This window comes from Trachypithecus francoisi, unplaced genomic scaffold (assembly GCF_009764315.1).
Source record: "Trachypithecus francoisi isolate TF-2019V2 unplaced genomic scaffold, Tfra_2.0 Lachesis_group4, whole genome shotgun sequence".
NCBI classification, from domain to species: Eukaryota; Metazoa; Chordata; class Mammalia; order Primates; family Cercopithecidae; genus Trachypithecus; species Trachypithecus francoisi.
In genome coordinates this window covers 126,470,586-126,490,524 of record NW_022681469.1, presented here as the reverse complement: position 1 = coordinate 126,490,524, position 19,939 = coordinate 126,470,586, and the positions used below count along the sequence as shown (strand labels likewise).

General features: G+C 45.6%; 1 protein-coding gene, 1 long non-coding RNA gene and 1 pseudogene across 14 annotated transcripts in view; 2 read left to right on the top strand and 1 right to left on the bottom strand.

Annotated features, from left to right (window-relative positions):
* RABGEF1 (RAB guanine nucleotide exchange factor 1) overlaps positions 1–19,939 on the top strand; it is a 1,203,668-nt gene that overhangs the window by 899,428 nt on the left and 284,301 nt on the right. The window lies entirely within an intron of this gene.
* Positions 2,105–18,500, bottom strand: LOC117072935. 2 transcript variants are annotated; one of them, XR_004433021.1, is made up of 5 exons: positions 18,460–18,500; positions 17,817–17,921; positions 13,965–14,200; positions 10,789–10,853; positions 2,105–2,725 (listed from the first exon to the last, which is right to left on the bottom strand). It is a non-coding gene; the product is annotated as an uncharacterized LOC117072935 (long non-coding RNA). The 2 variants fall into 2 exon arrangements; XR_004433020.1 differs by having other exon boundaries at positions 14,040–14,200.
* Positions 13,339–13,438, top strand: LOC117073830 (annotated as a pseudogene).

The window sequence follows — 19,939 nt, the reverse complement described above, 5'->3', positions numbered from 1 at the left end:
GGGGAATGTGAGCAGTGGGGAGTGGCTATAAATAAAGATGCAGCTTCCCTTACTCAACACTATTCACCTGCTGTGTGGCTCCTTACAGCTCTGTGGCTCAGGCGTTGGGGGCCCCTGCTCAAGTACATCCAAAAGCACCCTTCCCACAACAGTCTTCATAGTGGTCACGTGCGGCAGCCACTTAGCTCCCAAGGCATGTGCCTCAGCTGGCATTTCATCACAATCAACAGTAAGTGGTAGCTTGAGTCATTGTGAGGTCACTTCCTGGAAATCACCAGCATCCCATTTCCCATGGCAAGGAGCTCCACACAGTCCCTTGGATAACCAAACCTATGCCCAAATGCCATCTGTGTGGGTCTGTCTCCTGGGACCCTTCCTAGTAGCAACTCTGTAGTAGTCAGGGTCCAGTCAGGACACATAAACCACTCAAAAGTCCAAAGTGCTAGAATTTAATACAGAGAATTATTCATTATAACAGGGAAACAGTATGACAGATTGGCTAGCACAGAGTAAAGAGAACTCTAGAGAATACAGGACTAGCCAAGGTCAGGCATGGTGGCTCATGCCTGAAATTCCAGCAATTTAAGAAGCCAACACAGGAGGACTACATGAGGCCAGGAGCTAGAGGCCAGCCTGGACAACACAGTGAGACCCTGTCTCTATCCAAAAAAAGAAAAAAATTAGCTGGGTGTGGTGGTGCACACTTACAATCCCAGCTACTCGGGAAGCTGAAGTGGGAGGGTAGTTTGAGCCTGTGAGGTCAAGGCTGCAGTGAGTCATGATTATGGCACTACAGTCAAGCCTGGGTGACAGAGCAAGACTCTGTCTCAAGGAACAAAACAACAACAACCACCATTTACAGGCAGAAAAGAAATAGGGCTAATAAGGTATGATGCTGAAATGTGACAAATAAAGTAATATGAGGGCTTTTATCCATTTAAAATCATCAAACAAAAAATAACCTATTAAATTATAATACCCTGTGCTGGCAAATGTGCAGTGAAATGGGCACTTTCTTATACAATGAGGGGTGTTTAAATTGTATATAAGCCTTTCAGGGTAAAGCTTTGCAATTTTTTTTTTTTTTTTTTTGAGATGGAGTTTCACTCTTGTTGCCCAGGCTGGAGTGCAATGGTGCGATCTTGGCTCACCGCAACTTCCACCTCCTAGGTTCAAGTGATTCTCCCGCCTCAGCCCCTGAGTAGCTGGGATCACAGGTGTGTGCCACCACACCCAACTAATTTTGTATTTTTAGTAGCGATGGGTTTCTCCATGTTGGTCAGGCTGGTCTCAAACTCCAGACCTCAGGTGATCCACCCACCTCAGCCTCCCAAAGTGTTGGGATTACAGGCGTGAGCCACCACGCCTGGCCGACAATTTTTTTTTAAATAATAGAGACACTGTCTCACCACACTCTCCTCCAAGTCCTGACATCAAGCAATCCTCCTGCCTCAACCTCCCAAAGTGCTGGGATTATACCTGGGAGGCACCCAAAACCTTGTCCATTTACATCAAGGGCAATGAGAATGTCCATTCACCATGACTCACAGTAATCTCACTTCTGGAAATACCTTGGGAGACAACTGAATCTAAACAAAGGGTCATCTGCACAAACAGTGAAAATCTGGGAGTAACTGAAGACAGAGTGGTTAAGCGAAATAAGAAACAGTTATAAGAAATTAAACTATCTATGGTATTTACAGGCACCTGGTCAGTTCATGTTAGCTGCTACTTTTTTGTTGTTTTTTTTTTTTTTTTTTGAGACGGAGTCTTGCTCTGTCGCCGGGGCTGGAGTGCAGTGGCCGGATCTCAGCTCACTGCAACCTCCGCCTCCCGGGTTCACGCCATTCTCCTGCCTCAGCCTCCCGAGTAGCTGGGACTACAGGCACCCGCCACCTCGCCCGGCTAGTTTTTTGTATTTTTTAGTAGAGACGGGGTTTCACAGTGTTCACGAGGATGGTCTCGATCTCCTGACCTCGTGATCCGCCCGTCTCGGCCTCCCAAAGCGCTGGGATTACAGGCTTGAGCCACCGCGCCCGGCCCTTTTTTGTTGTTTTAAGACAGGGTCTCACTCTGTCACCCAGGCTGGAGTGCAGAGGCCTGATCATGACTCACTGCAGTCTCAACCTCCCTGGGCTCAAGTGATCCTCCCACAGCAGCCTCCCAAGTAGCTGGAACTACAGGAACATGCCACCACACGAGGCTAATTCATGTGTATTTCTGTAGGGATGGTAACTCCCTTGGTTTCTGAGGCCCGTCTCAAACTCTTGGCCTGAAGCCATCCTCCTGCCTCAGCCTCCCAAAGTGTTGTGATTACCGGTGTGAGCCACCACACCTGTCCACCTGCTACTTTTATTATATTATATCACTAAATTCAAAATTATTTGTCATTAAAAATTATCATTTTCAAGGCTGTGGAACAATATGTGTCCTACAGCATAATTGTAAAAACATATACAGTTGTCCCTCGGTATACAGAGAGGATTCGTTCCACCCCCCCATTTCTGCATATACCAAAATTCATGCATACTCACGTTTTGCAGTCAGCCCTTTGGAACCCACGTATAGGAAAAGTCCAAATATTACTTGGGCATCATGGCAAGCACATACAGTCTCAGTCACTTGAAAGGCTGAGGTGGGAGGCATGCTTGATCCTGAAAGGTTGAGGATGCAGTCAGCTGTGATAGCACCACTGCCACTCCAGCCTAGACAATAGAGCAAGACCCTGTCTCAGAAAAAAAAAAAAAAAAGGTTAGAAATTGTAATGACGTCTGTTGGGCAAAATTCCATATAAGCAAAGTATAGATTAATGAAGCAATTGGTGATCAATTAGTACAGTTGACTTTCTGGAGTTTCTGACAGTAAAGGTAAGAAAAATGCAAAACACAGAGACAGAGGGTTAGGGAAGGATTCTATGTGTTTAATAGGATGACACTGGCCATGTTCGTGCAGCAGCAGTATGTCACCATATGACATACCTTGGAGAGAAGTTAGCAGATGAGGAAGTTGATAAAAATGATGAGAGAAGCAAAATACTGAGAGCGATAGTGAAGTAAACCACAAAGAATTTCCATAACTGACATCAGCAAAGTGGGAATATTGTACAGTGTGTGTTTAAGTTCCTGTATAACATTGTATTTGCTTTCTGTTTGTTTGTAAGGAATGTATCTACTAAAAGTTCTTCTTGCTGTCAAAAGAATATGTGTAAGTCATTAGAACTTATTCTTCTGTTTTTCTACTTTGATCTTCCAGCCATCATCCCACAGCCTTACTTTAGAAATTTTTTATTTTTTTAGAAATTTGAACAAGTACTTGTTGGGGTGGCTCATACCTCTAGGATAGGAGGCAGGGGTGGAAGGGTCACTCGAGGCCAGGAGTTTGACACCAGCCTGGCCAACAAAGTGAGACCCCATGTCTACAAAACAATTTAAAAATTAGCCAGGTATCATCATGTATACCTACAGTCCTAGCTACTCAGGAGGCTGAGGCAGGAGGAGCCTTAGCCCCGGAGTTCAGTGAGCTGTGATTGCACCACTGTACTCCAGCTGGGTTGCAGAGGAGACCCCATCTCCTAAAACAAAAAAAACAACAAAAAAAAGAAAGAAAATAGGTAAAGTAGTAAGTTGTATGTAGCTTACTCTGAATACGTCTAAACTATTTTGGGGTCTAGCATCCCTTTACATTTTTTTAACTCTATTGAAGATCTTTTAAGACTTTTTCTTTATATAAATAATTATATTAAAATTAGAAAAGAAGACAAATTTTTAAAAATATTATTCATTACATATTAATAAAACCATTTTATGTTGTTATAATGCAGGACAAATTTTTAAAATAGATATATTCATTACATATGAATAATAAAACTGATACATGTTGACATAAGTAATACTGTTTTTTTTTTTTTTTTTTGGAAACAAAGTCTGACTTTCACCCACACTGGAGTGAAGTGGCACAATCTTGACTCACTGCACCCTCCACCACCTGGGTTCAAGCAATTCTCCTGGCTCAGCCTCCCAAGTAGCTGGGATTACTGGCGCCCACCACCATGCCTGGCTCATTTTGTGTATTTTTAGTAGAGATGTGGTTTCACCATGTTGGCCAGGCTGGTCTTGAAATCCTGACCTCAGGTGATCACCTCGGTCTCCCAAAGTGCTGAGATTACAGGCTTGAGCCATTGCGCCCAAACCAATTAATATATATGTATTAATGTGTGTGTGTGTGTATATATATATATTTTTTTGTTTTGTTTTGTTTTGTTTTGTTTTGTTTTTGAGACAGAGTCTCGCTCTGTCCCCCAAGCTGGAGTGCAGTGGCGCAATCTCCGCTCACTGCAAGTTCCGTCTCCCAGGTTCACGCCATTCTCCTGCCTCAGCCTCCCCAGGAGCTGGGACTACAGACACCCACTGCCATGCCCAGATAATTTTTTTGTGTTTTTATTAGAGATAGGGTTTCCCGGTGTTAGCCAGGATGATCTAGATCTCCTGACCTCATGATCCGCCCACTTCGGCCTCCCAACAGATTAATATATTTTTTAAAACACTGATTTGTCAGGCAACAACACTGGGCAAGGGTCTCCTCATTCCCAGCGATGCAAACCCCACTGCACGGCTCCGGGGTTGCAAGGGCTACAGCCCTCTAACTTGTGGTTTCACATATTTTATTTATATTCTATTTGTATTGTGAGACAGGGTCCTGCTCTGTCGCCCAGACTGGAATGCAGTTGTGTGTGCACTTATAGCTCACTGCAGCCTCGACCTTCTGGGCTCAAGCCATCTTCCTGCCTCAGCTCCCCACTGGCTGGTACCACAGTTGAGTGCCACCACACCTGGCTATTTTTTTAATTTTTTGTAGAGTGAGGGGTCTTGCTATGTTGCCCAAGCTGGCCTCAAACGCCTGACCTCAAGAGATCTGCCCACCTCAGCCTCCTGAGTAGCTGGGACTATAAGTACACATCACCATACCTAGCTACATTTATTTCATTTTATTAAATTTTGAAAAATATTTTTATAGAGAGGAGGTCTTGCTATGTTGCCCAGGCTGGTCTCGAACTCCTGCCCTTAAAAGATACTCCCATCTCTGCCTCCCAAACAGCTGGGACTACAGGCATGAGCCACTGCAATGAGCCTAAAGAGATTTCTTTAATCTAGCATCCCATACTTAATAGGACTGGGAAAGGCAGTAGTGTTTTTTTTTTTTTTTAATTACTTAATAATTCAGTAAGAATCTATCTCAACTTTGACCCCTGCCTTCTCTCACACTCCACATCCAGTCTGTCAGGAAATCCTGTTGTGTCTTCAACATGTATTGAAGATCCCCACCCAGCAACTCCCTGGCCTCCTCCCCTGCTTCTCTCTTCTGACCATCTCTCACCACCACTATGACCCTGGTCAGGACCACTATCATCTCTCGCCTGGATGTTGCCGCAGCTTGGCCCCCATGCTTTTACCCAAATCTTCCCACAGTCTTTCTCAACTCAGCAGCCAGAGAATGCTTTTAAATCGGGGGAGAGATCATGTCGCCTCTCTGCTCAGAACCCTCCTGCAGTTCCCATCTCAGTCAGAGTAAAAGCCAAAGCCCCAGCAATAACCTCCCAGGGCTTACATGATCTGTGCTGATCCTAGCCCAGCAACTCCCTGGTCTCCTGCCCTAATTCTCTCCCTCTCTCCTTCTGCTCCACTGACCTCCTTCCAGAACCTCAGACACACCTCAGACACTTTATTCCGTTGTTTCTGCCTACAGGCCTCTTCCCTCAGCACCTCGGCCAGCTCCTTCCCCTCCTTCAAGTCTTGGCTTAATTTTCACTTAGGAGGCCACCCCTGACCATTTTATTTAACATTGCCATCTGTCCTCATGCCCACCATGCTAATTTCTTCCTTCCTTCTTTCTTTCCTTCCCTTCATTCCCCCCACCTCCCTCCCTCCCCCCACCTCCCTCCCTCCCCCCACCTCTCTTCCTTCCTCTTTTTTTTTTTTTTGACAAGATCTCACTCTGTCACCAAGGCTGGAGTGCAGTAGCACAGTCACAGCTCACTGCCACCCCAAATTCCCAGGCTCAAGCGCTCCTCCCACCTCAGCCTCCCTAGTAGCTGGGACTACAGACAGGTTCATGCCATCATGCCTAATTAATTTTTTTAGAATTTTATTTTATTTTATTTTGAGACGAAGTTTCACTCTTCTTGCCCAGGCTGAAGTACAATGGTGCAATCCCAGCTCACTGCAACCTCCACCTCCCAGATTCAAGTAATCCTCCTGCCTCAGCCTCTCAAGTAGCTGGGATTACAGGCACGTGCCACCACGCCCAGCTAAGTTTTGTATTTTTAGTAGAGATGGCGTTTCACAATGCTGGCCAGGCTGGTCTCAAACACCTGACCTCAGGTGATCCACCCGCCTCGGCCTTCCAAAGTGCTGGGATTACAGGCATAAGCCACCATGCCTGGCCATTTTTAAAATTTTTTGTAGACACAAGGTCTCACTATGTTGCACAGGCTGGTCTTGAATTCCTGGTCTCAAGTGATCTTCCTGCCTAAATTCCTAAAGTGCTGAGATTACAGGCATGAGCCACCATGCCTGGCTTCATGTTAATTTCTTCTTGTGGCTGCAACAAACTTTCCTACATTTAGTGGCTAAAAACACCACAAATCAACCATCTTACAATTCTGGGGGCCAGAAGCCCAAACTAGGTCTATTAAGGCTAAAGTCAAGGTGTCAGCAGGGCTGCATTCCTTCTGGATGCTCTACTGTGTTCTCTTGGCTTTTCCAGCTTCTAGAAGCCACCTCATTTCTTGGATCATGGCCCGACTCCATCTTCAAAGCCAGAAGTGAAGCATCTTCAAATCTCCCTCTCTGACCTCGGCTTCCATCACCACATCTCCTGCTCCAATTCTGACTCTCCTACCCTCTTTCTTTCATAAAGATCCTTGTGATTCACCTGAGGTCGGGAGTTCAAGACCAGCCTGACCAACAGAAAGAAACCCCGTCTCTACTAAAAACACAAAAATTAGCCGGGCGTAGTGGCGCATGCCTATATTCCCAGCTACTCTGGAGGCTGAGGCAGGAGAATTGCTTGAACCCAGGAGGCGGAGGCTGCGGTAAGCCAAGATCGCACCATTGCACTCCAGCCTGGGCAACAAGAGTGAAACTCCGTCTCAAAAAAAAAAAAAAAAAATCCTTGTAATTGCTGGGCATGGTGGCTTCCACACATAATTCCAACACTTGGGGAGGTCAAAGCAGGAGGAAAACTTGAGGCCCAGAGTTTGAAACTAGCCTGGACAACATAGTGAGACCCCACCTCTACAAAAAAAATAAAAATAAATATCAGCCAGACATAGTGGTATGTGCCTGTACTCCCAGCTATTTGAAAGGCTGACGTGAGATGATCGCTTTAGCCCAGGACTTTCAGATCAGCCTGGGCGACATAACTAAATTTCATCTCTACAAAAATGAGCTGGGCATGGGTGACATGCGTGTGTAGTCCCAGCTACTTGGGAGGCTGAGGTGGGAGGATTGCTTGAGCTCAGGAGGTCAAAGCTATAGTGAGCTATGATCACATCACTGCACTCCAGCCTGGATGACACGGGGAGATTTTGTCTCAAGAAAAGAAAAGAAAAATATATTTGGTCTCTGTCCCTGGTTCCTGGTACAGGGTTTCTAAAGTCCTTATAAAGACCTCAGTGATAGAGGTGATAGGAGCATCTTTTGTTTTAATATTTGGTCTTGGTCCCAGGTTTCTAACACAAGAGCCTCTAAGAACTCTGGGATCTCCAGCATGATAAGAATGCATTTGGGGATGTTGTTGAGATGAACGGGTGGCTGCAAGCTCCTAGATTTCTTCAGGAGGAAGGCTGACTGCCAGAGGAAGCAACCAGATGATTAGAGGCTTGGAACTTTCAGCCTCACCCGCTTAACTCCAGGAGGGAAGTGGGACTGGAGTCACCAATAGCCAAGGATTTTATCAATCGTGCTTGCATAATAAAGCCTCCATAAATACCCTGAACAACAGGATTGCAGAGCTTCCGGGCTGCTGAACACAGGAGATGCTGGGAGTGTAGCATGTTCAATAGTGCATGTGAGCTCTGTGCCCCTCCCCACTTACCTTGCCCTGGACATCTTTTTTTTTTTTTTTTTTTTTTTTTTTGGAGAAAGGGTCTGGCTCTTTTATCCAGGCTAGAGTGCAGGAGTGGCACAGGCTGGAGTGCAGTGGCACAATTGTAGCTCACTGCAACCTAAGCCTCCCCAGTCCCCAGATCAAAACATCCTCCCACCTCAGCTTCCCTAGTAACTGGAACTACAGGTGCACACCACTGTGCACTCGGTTATTTATTTATTTAGTGAGATGGAGTCTAGTTCTGTAGTAACTGGAACTGAGGAAAGAGAGACCCTCTCATATTGTTTTATACTCAGTACCTGTTTTAAGAAAAAACAAGGAAGTAAAACCAAAGACAGGCAGCCTGGCGCCAGGCCCAAAACCAGGCTTGGGCCTGCCTGGCCTAAACCCAGTAGTTAAAAAATCAACTCATAACTTAGAAACCGATGTTATTCATAGATTCCAGACATTGTGTAGAAAAACACTGTGAAACTCCCTGCCCTGTTCTGTTTCTCTCTGACCACCAGTGCATGCAGCCCCTGTCACGTAGCCCCTGCTTGCTCAAATCAATTATGACCCTTTCATGTGAAATCTTTAGTGCTGTGAGTCCTTAAAAGGGACAGAAATTGTGCACTCAGGGAGCTCAGATTTTAAGGCAGTAGCTTGCCGATGCTCCCAGATGAATAAAGCCCTTCCTTCTACAACTCAGTGTCTGAGAGGTTTTGTCTGCAGCTCATCCTGCTACAGAACTACAGGTGCACACCACCGCACTCGGTTATTTATTTATTTATTGAGACAGAGTCTAGTTCTGTCACCCAGGCTAAAGTGCAGTGATGTGATCTCAGCTCACTGCAACCTCCACCCCCGGATTCAAGCGATTCTCCTGCCTCAATCTCCTGAGTAGCTAGAATCACAGGTGCGCGCCACCACGCCTGGCTAATTTTTGCATTTTTAGTAGATAGGGTTTCACGATGTTGGTCAGACTGGTCTCAAACTCCTGACCTTGTGATTCATCCACCTTGGCCTCCCAAAGTGCTGGGATTGCAGGCTTGAGCCACTGTGCTCAGCTTTTTAAAAATTTTTTACAGAGACAGGGTTTCACCATGTTGCCCAGGCTGGTCTCAAACCCCTGAGTTTAAGCAATCCTCCCACCTCGGCCTCCCAAGTGCTGGGATTACAGCGTGAGCCACTGCATCTGGCACATATATCTCTTTCATTGGCTGTTTCTGCGATGCATCCTTTACAATGAACCAGTAATAGGAAATGAACTGGCCCGATGTGGTGGCTCACATCTGTAATCCCAGCACTTCAAAGAGGCTGAGGTGGGAGGATCGCTTGTGCCCAGGAATTTGTGGCCAACCTGTGCAACATAACAAGACCCCAACTCTACAAAAAATAAATTAGCCAGATATAGTGGTGCAGGTGTGTAGTCTCAGCTACTAGGGAGGCTGAGGTGGGAGGACCACTTGAGCCCAGGCAGTCGAGGCTGCAGTGACCTATGACTGCACCACTGCACACCAGCCTGGGCAATAAAATGAGACCCTGTCTCTCAGAAAAAAAGAAAATAAACTGTTTTTGTGAGTTCTGTAAGCGGTTCTAGCAAATGATTAAACCCAAGAAGGCGGTCATGGGAACCCCTGATTTGTGACAGGTTGGTCAAAAGTACAGGTGACAACCCAGGACTTGCCATTGGCATCTGAAATGAGGGTGGTCTCGTGGGACTGAGCCCCTCATCTGTGGGGTCTGTGCCAACTCCAGGTAGTGTCAGAATAAAATTGTGGGATATCCAGTTAATATCCAGAGCATTGGAGAATTTGGTGTAGAAACTCCACACACACATTCAGTCAGAAGTGTGTGAGGAGAGACAAACACGGGCTTTTCTTTCACCTGTCTACCTGCTTAACTGCATAGGAGAGGCAACACGTGGTGCTCATGAACAAAGCAAGCATTAAAGTCAGATCAGACCTGACATTTGACTCAGTCTTAATATCCAGGTGAGCTTGGGCAAATCACTCATTATCCCTAAGTCTTCATCACTTCATTCATAAAATGGGGATAACTGTGGCACCTACCTGTGATTTTGTGAGAACTAATAAAATACTATGCTTGGTGTTAGTGTGATCATTATACCTATTCCAAACTATCTGACAAGGACAGTGATGCATGATAACATCAACAGATTAGAAATTGTAATGAATTCTCTCAGGCAAAATTCCATACAAGCAAATTACTGTCTCTCCAAAGCACTCCCACCACACTTAATTCACCATTCCCTGAACGAAATGTGCCATCTTCATTGTGCAGGTCTTTACAGTGCTGGTTTCCCTGCCTGAGCAGCTCCCTCCATCCCATCCCAGCCCATTCCCCATCCCTCCACCTCCCCCTTCCCTCCCCACTCTCATACAGCTCTTCCTCATCTTTCAGGATCCAGCTTCAATGTCGCTTTAACTGGAAGCTTCTCTCACCCTGTGGAAGAGCTTCCCATTGCATTTGATGCATGTACTGTTATTTGACCATTTTTGAGTCATAGTCCAAGTCTTTTTGTATTTTTTTTTTTTTTTTTTTTAGTAGAGACGGGGTTTCACCGTGTTAGCCAGGATGGTCTCAATCTCCTGACCTCGTGATCCACGCGTCTCGGCCTCCCAAAGTGCTGGGATTACAGGCTTGAGCCACCGCGCCCGGCCAGTCCAAGTCTTTTTGTACCTGAATAACATGCTGCCCAGTCAGTCTCTCTTCCTGGACTCTGAAGTCTTTCATGGTAGATCCAGCTGGAAATGACAAAAAGATATTCTTTTAAAAAAAGGGGGGGATGATATAAACAGACACAAGTTCTTAAACGTTTTAAATGGTATGTGAAAAGCAAACAAAAATCAAAGGTTTATGGGAAACAGGAAGGAAAGAATTACTGGGAACTTCATCAAGGGTTAATATTTTGTTTGTTTGTTTGTTTGTTTTTTTGAGATGGAGTCTTTCTCTGTCGCCCAGGCTGGAGTACAGTGGCACGATCTCAGCTCACTGCAAGCTCCGAATTTCCCAGGTTCACGCCATTCTCCTGCCTTAGCCTCCTGAGTAGCTGGGACTACAGGCACCCGCCACCACACCTGGTTAATTTTTTGTACTTTTAGTACAGACGGGGTTTCATTGTGTTACCCAGGATGGTCTCAATCTCCTGACCTTGTGATCTGCCTGCCTTAGCCTCCCAAAGTGCTGGGATTATAGGCATGAACCACCGTGCCTGGTCTAATTCACTTATTTTATTTTATGTTTTTTTTTTTTTTTTTTGAGACAGAGTCTCATTCTGTTACCTAGGCTAGAGTGCAGTGGTGCAATCAGGGCTCACTGCAGCCTCGACCTCCTGGGTTCAAGTAATCTCACCTAATTTTTATTTGGTTTAAGAAACTCAGTCTTGGTTGAGCGTGGTGGCTTACGCCTATAATCTCAACACTTTGGGAGGCTGAGAGGGGTGGATTACTGGAGGCCAGCAGTTTGAGATCAGCCTGGGTAACATATTAAGACCCTGTCTCCACACAGAAAACAGTGAATTTGTGAAAGGCAATTTTTTCCACAGACTGGGGGTGGAGGAAATGATTTCAGGATGATTGAAGTGCATTACCTATATTGTGCACTTTATTTCTATTATTATTGCATTGTAATATACAATGAAATAATTCTACAACTCATGATAATGTACAATCAGTGGGATCTCTGAACTTATTTTCCTGCAACTAGAAGGTCCATTTGGGGCGATGGGAGAAACAGGCACTAGATTCTCATAAGGAGCACGCAACCTAGATCCCTCACATGCACAGTTCACAACAGGGTTCGTGCTCCTATGAGAATCTAATGCTGCCGCTGATCTGACAGGCCATGGTGCTCAGGTGGTCATGTGAGCGATGGGAGGGGCTATAAATACAGATGAAGTTTCCCCTCACTCGCCTGCTGCTCACCTCCGGCTCTGTGGCCCTGTGGTTGGAGACCCTGCTCGACTGCATTCGAAAGTACCCATCCCATACCATTCTTCAGATTCATCTATACTGCCGCAGTGGTCAAGTGTAGCACCCCTTAGCTTGCATGGCATATGCCTCGGCTGGCATTTCATCACAATCAACAGTAAGTGGTAGCTTGAGTCATTATGAGATCACTTCCTAGAAATCACCAGCATCCCATGTCCCACTGGCAAGGAGCTCAGCACCACTCCTTGGATAACCAAACCTATGCCCAAATCCAATCTGTGTGAGTCTATCTCCTTCCAGGCAACAATTCTGTATTTCTAGGAGTCGAATCAGGAGATGTAAACCACTCAGAGGTTTAAACTAAAATGGGCACAGTGGCTCACACCTGTAATCCCAGCACTTTGGGAGGCCAAGGCAGGTGATCGCTTTGAGCTCAGGAGTTTGAGACCAGCCTGGAAAACATGACGAAACACCGTCTCTACAAAAAAACACAAAAATTAGCCAGGCGTGGTGGCACATACCTGTAATCCTAGCTACTCGGGAGGCTGAGGAAGGAGAATTGCTTGAGCCCGGGAAATTCGGAGGTAGCAGTGAGCAGAGATCGTGCCACTGCACTTTAGCCCGGGTGATCGAGTGCGACCCAGTACCAAAAAAAAAAAGTTAAAAAAAAATGTAAATTTAATATAAAAAATATTAATTATAACAGAGGATCGGCGTAATGAGTGACACACTAGCACAAACTAAAGACAACTCTAGAGAATACAGAACTAGCAAAGGCCAGGCATGGTGGCTCATGCCTGTAATCCCAGCAATTTGGGAAGCCTAGGCAGGAGGATCGCTTGAGGACAGGAGTTGGAGACCACAGCCTGGGCAATGTAGTGAGACCCTGTGTCTACTAAACAAAAGAAAAAAATCAGCCAGGTGTGGTGGTGATGCACACCTGTAGTTCCAGCTACTTTGGAGTCTGGCGTGGGAAGATCCCTTGAACCTGAAAATTCTAGGCTGCAGTGAGTATGGGTGGATTTTGGTGTACACAGAAATGGGAGAGCTAGAACTAATCCCCCCCATATACCAAGGGACAAATTGTATCTGTTTTTACAATTATACTGTAGGATACATTATGTTCCATCACAATGGTAATTTTTAATGACAGTTTTTAATTGAGTGGAATTACCATAAAAATAATAAAAGTAGCAGCTAATATTTACTGAGCTGTTACTAGGTGCCTATAAATACCACAGATTTTTAAATTCCCCGTAACTCTTCCTTATTCCACTTAACCACTCTCTTTAAATTACTCATGCTTGCTTCGGTAGCACATATACTAAAGTTGGAACAATAGAGAGATTGGCATGGCCTCTGTGCAAGAAAGACATGCAAATTTGTGAAGCATTCCTTTTAAAAAAAAAAAAAAAAGAGAGAAACAAAATTACACCCGGATTTTCACTGTGTGCATATGACCTTTTGTTTAGGTTGAATTATATCCAAAGATGGTATTTCCAAAAGTGAGATTACTGTGAGTCACAGGACATGAGCATTCTTATTACACTTGATGTAAACTGTCGAACTTTCAGGCATGGTGGCTGTCTGCTTATAATTCCAGCACTTTGGGAGGCTGAGGTGGGAGGACTGATTGTGCCCAGGAAGTTGTGGCTGCAGTGAGCCACAATTGCACCACTGCACTCCAGTTTGGGCAACAGAGTGAGATAGAAGATTGACTTTTTAATAGAATTTTTCTGTTCACTTGAAGATTTGGCCAGGACTGTGCTATATGAAAAGTCTTCACAAAATAATCATCTCATCCAATTAATGTTGGAACTGGGAGCAGAAAATGTTTTGGTGACTATTTCTTCCTTCACTTGCTGTTATATAAAATATTGCCAGTGGGTATTTAACAACCAAAAGTGTCATATCTGAGCTACTCACAATGAAAAGTGATGTCTGGGGCCCAGGTGTATTGAGGTTCCCATGTCTGGGCTACGGGTGCTGAGTGGGACTTACTTGTCCATCCGTTTTCTATATTCCAGCACTGGGAAACTTGGGTTTATCCATCTTGATAAGAGGTCATTTAAATTCCACTTGGCAAGAACCACAAATGGAAGAAAGGCCATGAAACCACAGGCTTGCCCTTGTTCTCAAGGGAATCTTCAGCTTAGGTGGTTCTGTAAAAGAGGAATCACATTGTTGAAAACTCACTGCAGGTCAGGTGAGGTGGCTCATACCTATAACCCCAGCCCATCAGGAGACTAAGGCAGGAGGATCCCATGAGGCTAGAAGTTCAAATCCAGCCTGGGCAACACAGTGAAACCTCATCTCTACAAAAAATTAGAAAACGAGCTGGGTGTGTTGGCACATTCCTATAGTCCCAGCTACTCTGCAGGCTGAAGTGGGAGGATCAAAGTGGAAGCTGCAGAAGTGGAAGCTACAGTGAGCTCTAATCTCACCACTGCACTCCAGCCTGGGTGACAAGAGACCCTGCCTCAACACACGCACACCCTCGTCCCAGTCTGCCCAGCTTTGACTAGTGAAAAGTCTTCTGGTTACACAGAGGTATGCTCTTTTTTAGGACAGGGAGGGACCAGCAAGCTTGTTCACAGCCTTTCCCTCATCCTCTGCTTAGTTTTCCAAGAACATTTATGTGGAAAGGGAGTCCAAATCATCAGGTTACAAGAGGAAAAATATGCCTCTTTTGTCAATTAATAACTGGAACACCTGCCTTAAAAACCAGGGAGTTTTGCTAGGAGGATTCACTCCCTACGACCCTGACCTATGCAGGGAATGTAAAAACCTGGAGTTTGGGGACATACAATACTGAAGGCCACATTGCAGATGTGGAGACCTTACCAAAGTACAGCCTTTCCACAAGGCACTACCAAACACCAGCTGGATGTCTCCATGGGGCACCACTGTATCCCTGGCTCTTGTTTCCCCCGGAGATGCTCTATTCCAGCCTTCTCTTACATTCTGTATCCCGCACAGTTCCTGGCATGAGGACTCACAACATAGCAGGCTGCTGAGTTAATGGTGACCTACTGCAGATCCAACTTGAGATTTTGGCAGGGCGCTTTATGTTTGAGAAATTAAAGAGGAGAGAATGGACCAGCCTGCTAGAATATAAAAAACGTAAAGAAAAAAAAATTTTAAAGCACACTCCCACCAATGCTGGATCTATTTCTTTCTTGCTTTTTTTTTTTTTTTTTTTCTGAGATAGGGTCTTGCTCTGTCACTCAGACTGGAATGCAGTGTCAAGAGCACCGCTTACTGCAGCTTTAAACTCCTGGGCTCGAGCTATCCTCCCACTTCAGCCTCCCGAGTAGCTGGGATTACAGGTGAATGCCACCATGCCTGGCTAATTCTTAATTTTTTTGTAGAGATGGGGTCTCACTATGTGGCCCAGACTGCTCCTGAACTCCTGGGTCAAACTAATTCTCCCACCTTGGCCACCCAAAGTGCTAGGATTACAGGCTTTAGCCACTGCGCCCAGTCTATTTATCTTTCTATAACTCATATATTAAATCTTCCTTCTTAAATCACCTCCTACCCACTGATCTGCAGGGATAGCAAACACAGGTCTCAGCAGGTCAGGCAACCTACATGAGGGAACGAGGCCAGGGGAAACTGCACATACTGCAAGGTTTTCAAACCTTGCAAACTGCACTTCAATAATTCTTCAACACTGTGATGGTCAAACCAAACACAGAAATAGAAAGCCCAGTTCAGTCGCCAGCAGCCAGTGTGGGATATGTGATCTACATGCTACAGGGCAAACTGCTTACGAAGAATGACCTGGTCTCCACCAACCTGCTTTTCAAGTCCAGCTGCTCCTGCCCAAGTCCTTACACTCTACTGACATGACCCACATTCACAGTACTCTCCTGACACTTTGCTTGTTCACTCTTTTTTTTATTTTCCCAACGAATATTTCCTTATCTCTCTATTTTTTGTTTGTTTGTTTGTTTTTTTTACTTTTTTTGAGACGGAGTCCCCCTCTGTCAAACAGGCTGAAGTACAGCAGGATGATTATGGCTCACTGCAGCTTTGTTATGGCTCACTGCAGCTTCCATCATCCGGGCTCAAGTGATCCTCCCACCTTAGCCTCCCAAGTAGTTGGGATTACAGCCATGTAACATCGCACCCAGCTAAATTTATTATTTTTTCTTTTTTTTTCAGACGGAGCCTGGCTCTGTCGCCCAGGCTAGAGTGCAGTGGCATAATCAAGGCTCACTGCAACTTCTGCCTCCTGGGTTCAAGTGATTCTCTTTCCTCAGCCTCCCGAGTAGCTGGGATTACAGGTATGTGCCACCATGCCCAACTAATTTTTATATTTCTAGTAGAGATGGGGTTTTACCCTGTTCACCAGGCTGGTCTTGAACTCCTGACCTCAGGTGATCTGCCCACCTTGGTCTCCCAAAGTGCTGGGATTACAGGTGTGCCACCGTTCCTGGCAAGTTTATTATTTTTTCTAGAGACAGGGTCTCACTATGTTGCCCAGGCTGGCCTTGAACTCCTAGGCACAAGCAATCCTCTGGCCCCCACCTCCCAAAGAGCTGGGATTACAGGCTTGAGCCAACACATCAGGCCCTAACAAATTTCTGGAGCTCCTACTATATACCAGGCAGTATAACAGGTGCCCAGGAAACAGCAGTGAACAAGGTATAAGAGTTTCTGATCTTGGCCGGGCATGGTGGCTCACGCCTGTAATCCCAGCACTTTGGGAAGCCGAGGCGGGTGGATCATCTGAAGTCAGGAGTTCCAGACCAGCCTGATGAACATGGTGAAACCTTGTCTCTACTAAAAGTACCAAAATTAGCGGGTCATGGTTGTACATGCCTGTAATCCCAGTTACAGCTACTTGGAAGGCTGAGGCAGAAGAATCGCTTGAATCCAGGAGGCGGAGGTTGCAGTGAGCTGAGGTCATGGCACTGCACTCCAGCCTGGGCAACAAGAGTGAAACTCTGTCTCAAAAAAAATGAAAAACAAAAAAACAATTTCTGCCCTTGCAGAGCTTATAGGGTAGCAGGAAATTGATAGAGTTTGAATGTTTGTCTCCTCCAAATCTCATACTGAAATTAAATCCCTAATGTTGGAGGTGGTGCCTGGTGGGAGTCTGTGGGTCATGGGGGCAGATCCCTCATGAATGGCTTGGTGCCCTCCCCGTGGTAATGAGTGAGTTCTCTCTCTACTAGTTCACGTGACAGCCGATTGTTTAAAGAGCCTGGCACCTCCTCCTCTCTTCCTTGTTCCTTCTTCTCAACAAGTGACATGTCGGCTCCTCCTTTACCTTCCGCCATGAGAGGAAGCCTCCTGAGGTCCTCACCAGTGGATGCTGGTACTATGCTTTTTTTTTTTTCTGAGACAGGGTCTCACTCTGACACTCAGGCTAGAGAGCAGTGGTATAATTATGGCTCACTGCAACCCTGACCTCCTGGGCTAAAGAGATCTTTTTACCTTAGTCTTTCAAGTAGCTGAAACCACAGGCATGCATCAGTGCACCATCATACCTGGCTATTTGTTTTATCTTTAGCAGAGACAAGATCTCACCATGTTTCCCAGGCTGGTTTCAAACTTCTGGGCTCAAGCAATCCTCCTGTCTCAGCGTCCCAAAGTGCTGGGATTACAGGTGTGGGCCACTGTGCCCGGGCTGGCACCATGTTACTTGTATAGTCTGCAGAACTGTGAGCCAAATAAACTGTTTTTCTTTATAAACTACCCAGCCTGAGGTATTTCCTTATAGCAATGCAAAATGGACTAATCTAGGAATCATAGGCCAACACTTACCAGACTGTGATGAGCACAATGACAGAAGTTCAGAGTGGGACTGAAACGCTCCCAAGGGGCTTCTTGCTGCATCATAGAGAGTGGGGTGAGACATCTCGGCTGAGGCTAAAGATGAGCAACAATGAGAGTGAAAGAGTGATGATGGGGGTAGGGAGAGGGTGTCCTGAAGGACCAGTAAAGTCCCCCAAGGAAACTGACATTCCGTGTGGCTGGAGGGTAGGCATATGGGGAGGGTGGTGCACGATAAAACTGGGAAGGTGAGCGGAGACCAGCTCTTACTAGGCCCTGTGGCCAAATTAGTTTGGATTCTGTCTTAAAGGCAATGGGCAGTCACCAGCAGGTTTTAATCAAGAACTATTTTGACCCAAATTTGCCTTTTAGGAGAATTCCTCTGGCTTCAGTGAACAGGCCGAAGTGAGAAAGCCTCGAAGACAGGAAGACAACTGGAGGCCTTCACAATAAACCAGTGTAAAAGAGAACAGGGTCAGGTACAGTGGCTCCTGCCTGTAATCTCAAAACTTGAGAAGTCCAAGGTGGGCGGATGGCTTGAGCCCAGGAGTTTGAGACCAGCCAGAGCAGTGTGATGAAACCACATCTCTACAAAACTCAAAAATTAGCTGGGCATGGGCATGGTGGCTCGTACCTGTGGTCCCAGCTACCCCAGAGGCTGAGGCGAGAGGATAGCTTGAGTCCGGGAGGTTGAGATTGCAGTAAACCGAGATCACCCCACTGTGCTCCAGCCTGGGCAACACAGGGAGACTGTCTTAAAAAAAAAAACAAAGGAAAAAAACAAAAAGATCCCATTCTTCACTTATTAGTGCCCTAACATTCTCAAGAGAACCTTGGTGACACAGTGAATTCAACTGTCATTGTAATTCAGCAACCCACACATTTAAGTTTGTGTTTGATTTCCAATAATATCAGCCCTGTGGATATAAGAAATAAGGAATTGTGTTTGGTCTATCATGGAAGCTCTCTGGATCTTAGACCATGACTTATGCTGAAAGGTAAAAACTTGAGCTTTTTGTTTTTCTCTCTGTAAGTGCTCAAGTGCAGCGGTCCCCAGTTTTTGGGGGACCAGGGACCAGTTTTGTGGAAGACAGTTTTTCCACAGACTGGGGGCAGTGAAGGTCAGTTTTGGGATATATCAAGCACATTACATTTATTGTGCACTTTATTTCTATTATTACTACATTGTAACGTAAAACAAAATAATTATATAACTTACCATAATGTAGAATCAGTGGGAGTCCTGAGCTTGTTTTTCTGCAACTAGACGGTCCCATCTGGGGGTGATAGGAGATAGTGATAGATTATCAGGCATTAGATTCTCATAAGGACAGAGCAAGGTAGATCCCTTGCATGCACAGTCACAATAGGGTTTGTGCTCACATGATAATCTAATGTTGCCGCTGATCTGACAGGAGACAGAGATCAGGTGGTAATGTGGGGAGCAGCTGTAAATACAGATGAAGCTGCACTCACCCACCCACTGCTCACCTCCTGCTGTGTGGCCCAATACAGGCCTGTGACCCAGGGATTCGGGGCCCCTGCTCAAGTGCATCCAAAAGGACCCTTCCCACACCAGTCTTCATAGTGATCAAGTGCAGCAGCCACTTAGCTCCCAAGGCATGTGCCTCAGCTGGCATTTCATCACAATCAACAGTAAGTGGTAGCTTGAGTCATTGTGAGGTCACTTCCTGGAAATCACCAGCATCCCATGTCCCATGGCAAGGAACTCAGCACTGCCCCTTGGATAACCAAACCTATGCCCAAATCCCATCTGTGTGAGTCTATCTCCCGGGACCCTTCCTAACATCAATTCTGTATTTGTCAGAGTCCAAACAGGAGACATAAACCACTCAAAAGTTTAAAGTGTTAAATTTAAACAAAAAAATTATTAATTATAACAGGGCAACAGCATAATGAGAGATTGGCTACCAAAAAGTAAAGAGAACTCTAGAGAATACAGGACTAGCAGAGGTCAGGCATGGTGGCACATGTTTACAATTTCAGCAATTTGGGAAGCCAAGGCAGGAGGATTCTTTGAGGCCAGGAGTTTGAGACCAGACTGGGAAATACAGTGAGACCCTGTCTCTACCCAAACAAACAAACTAACAACA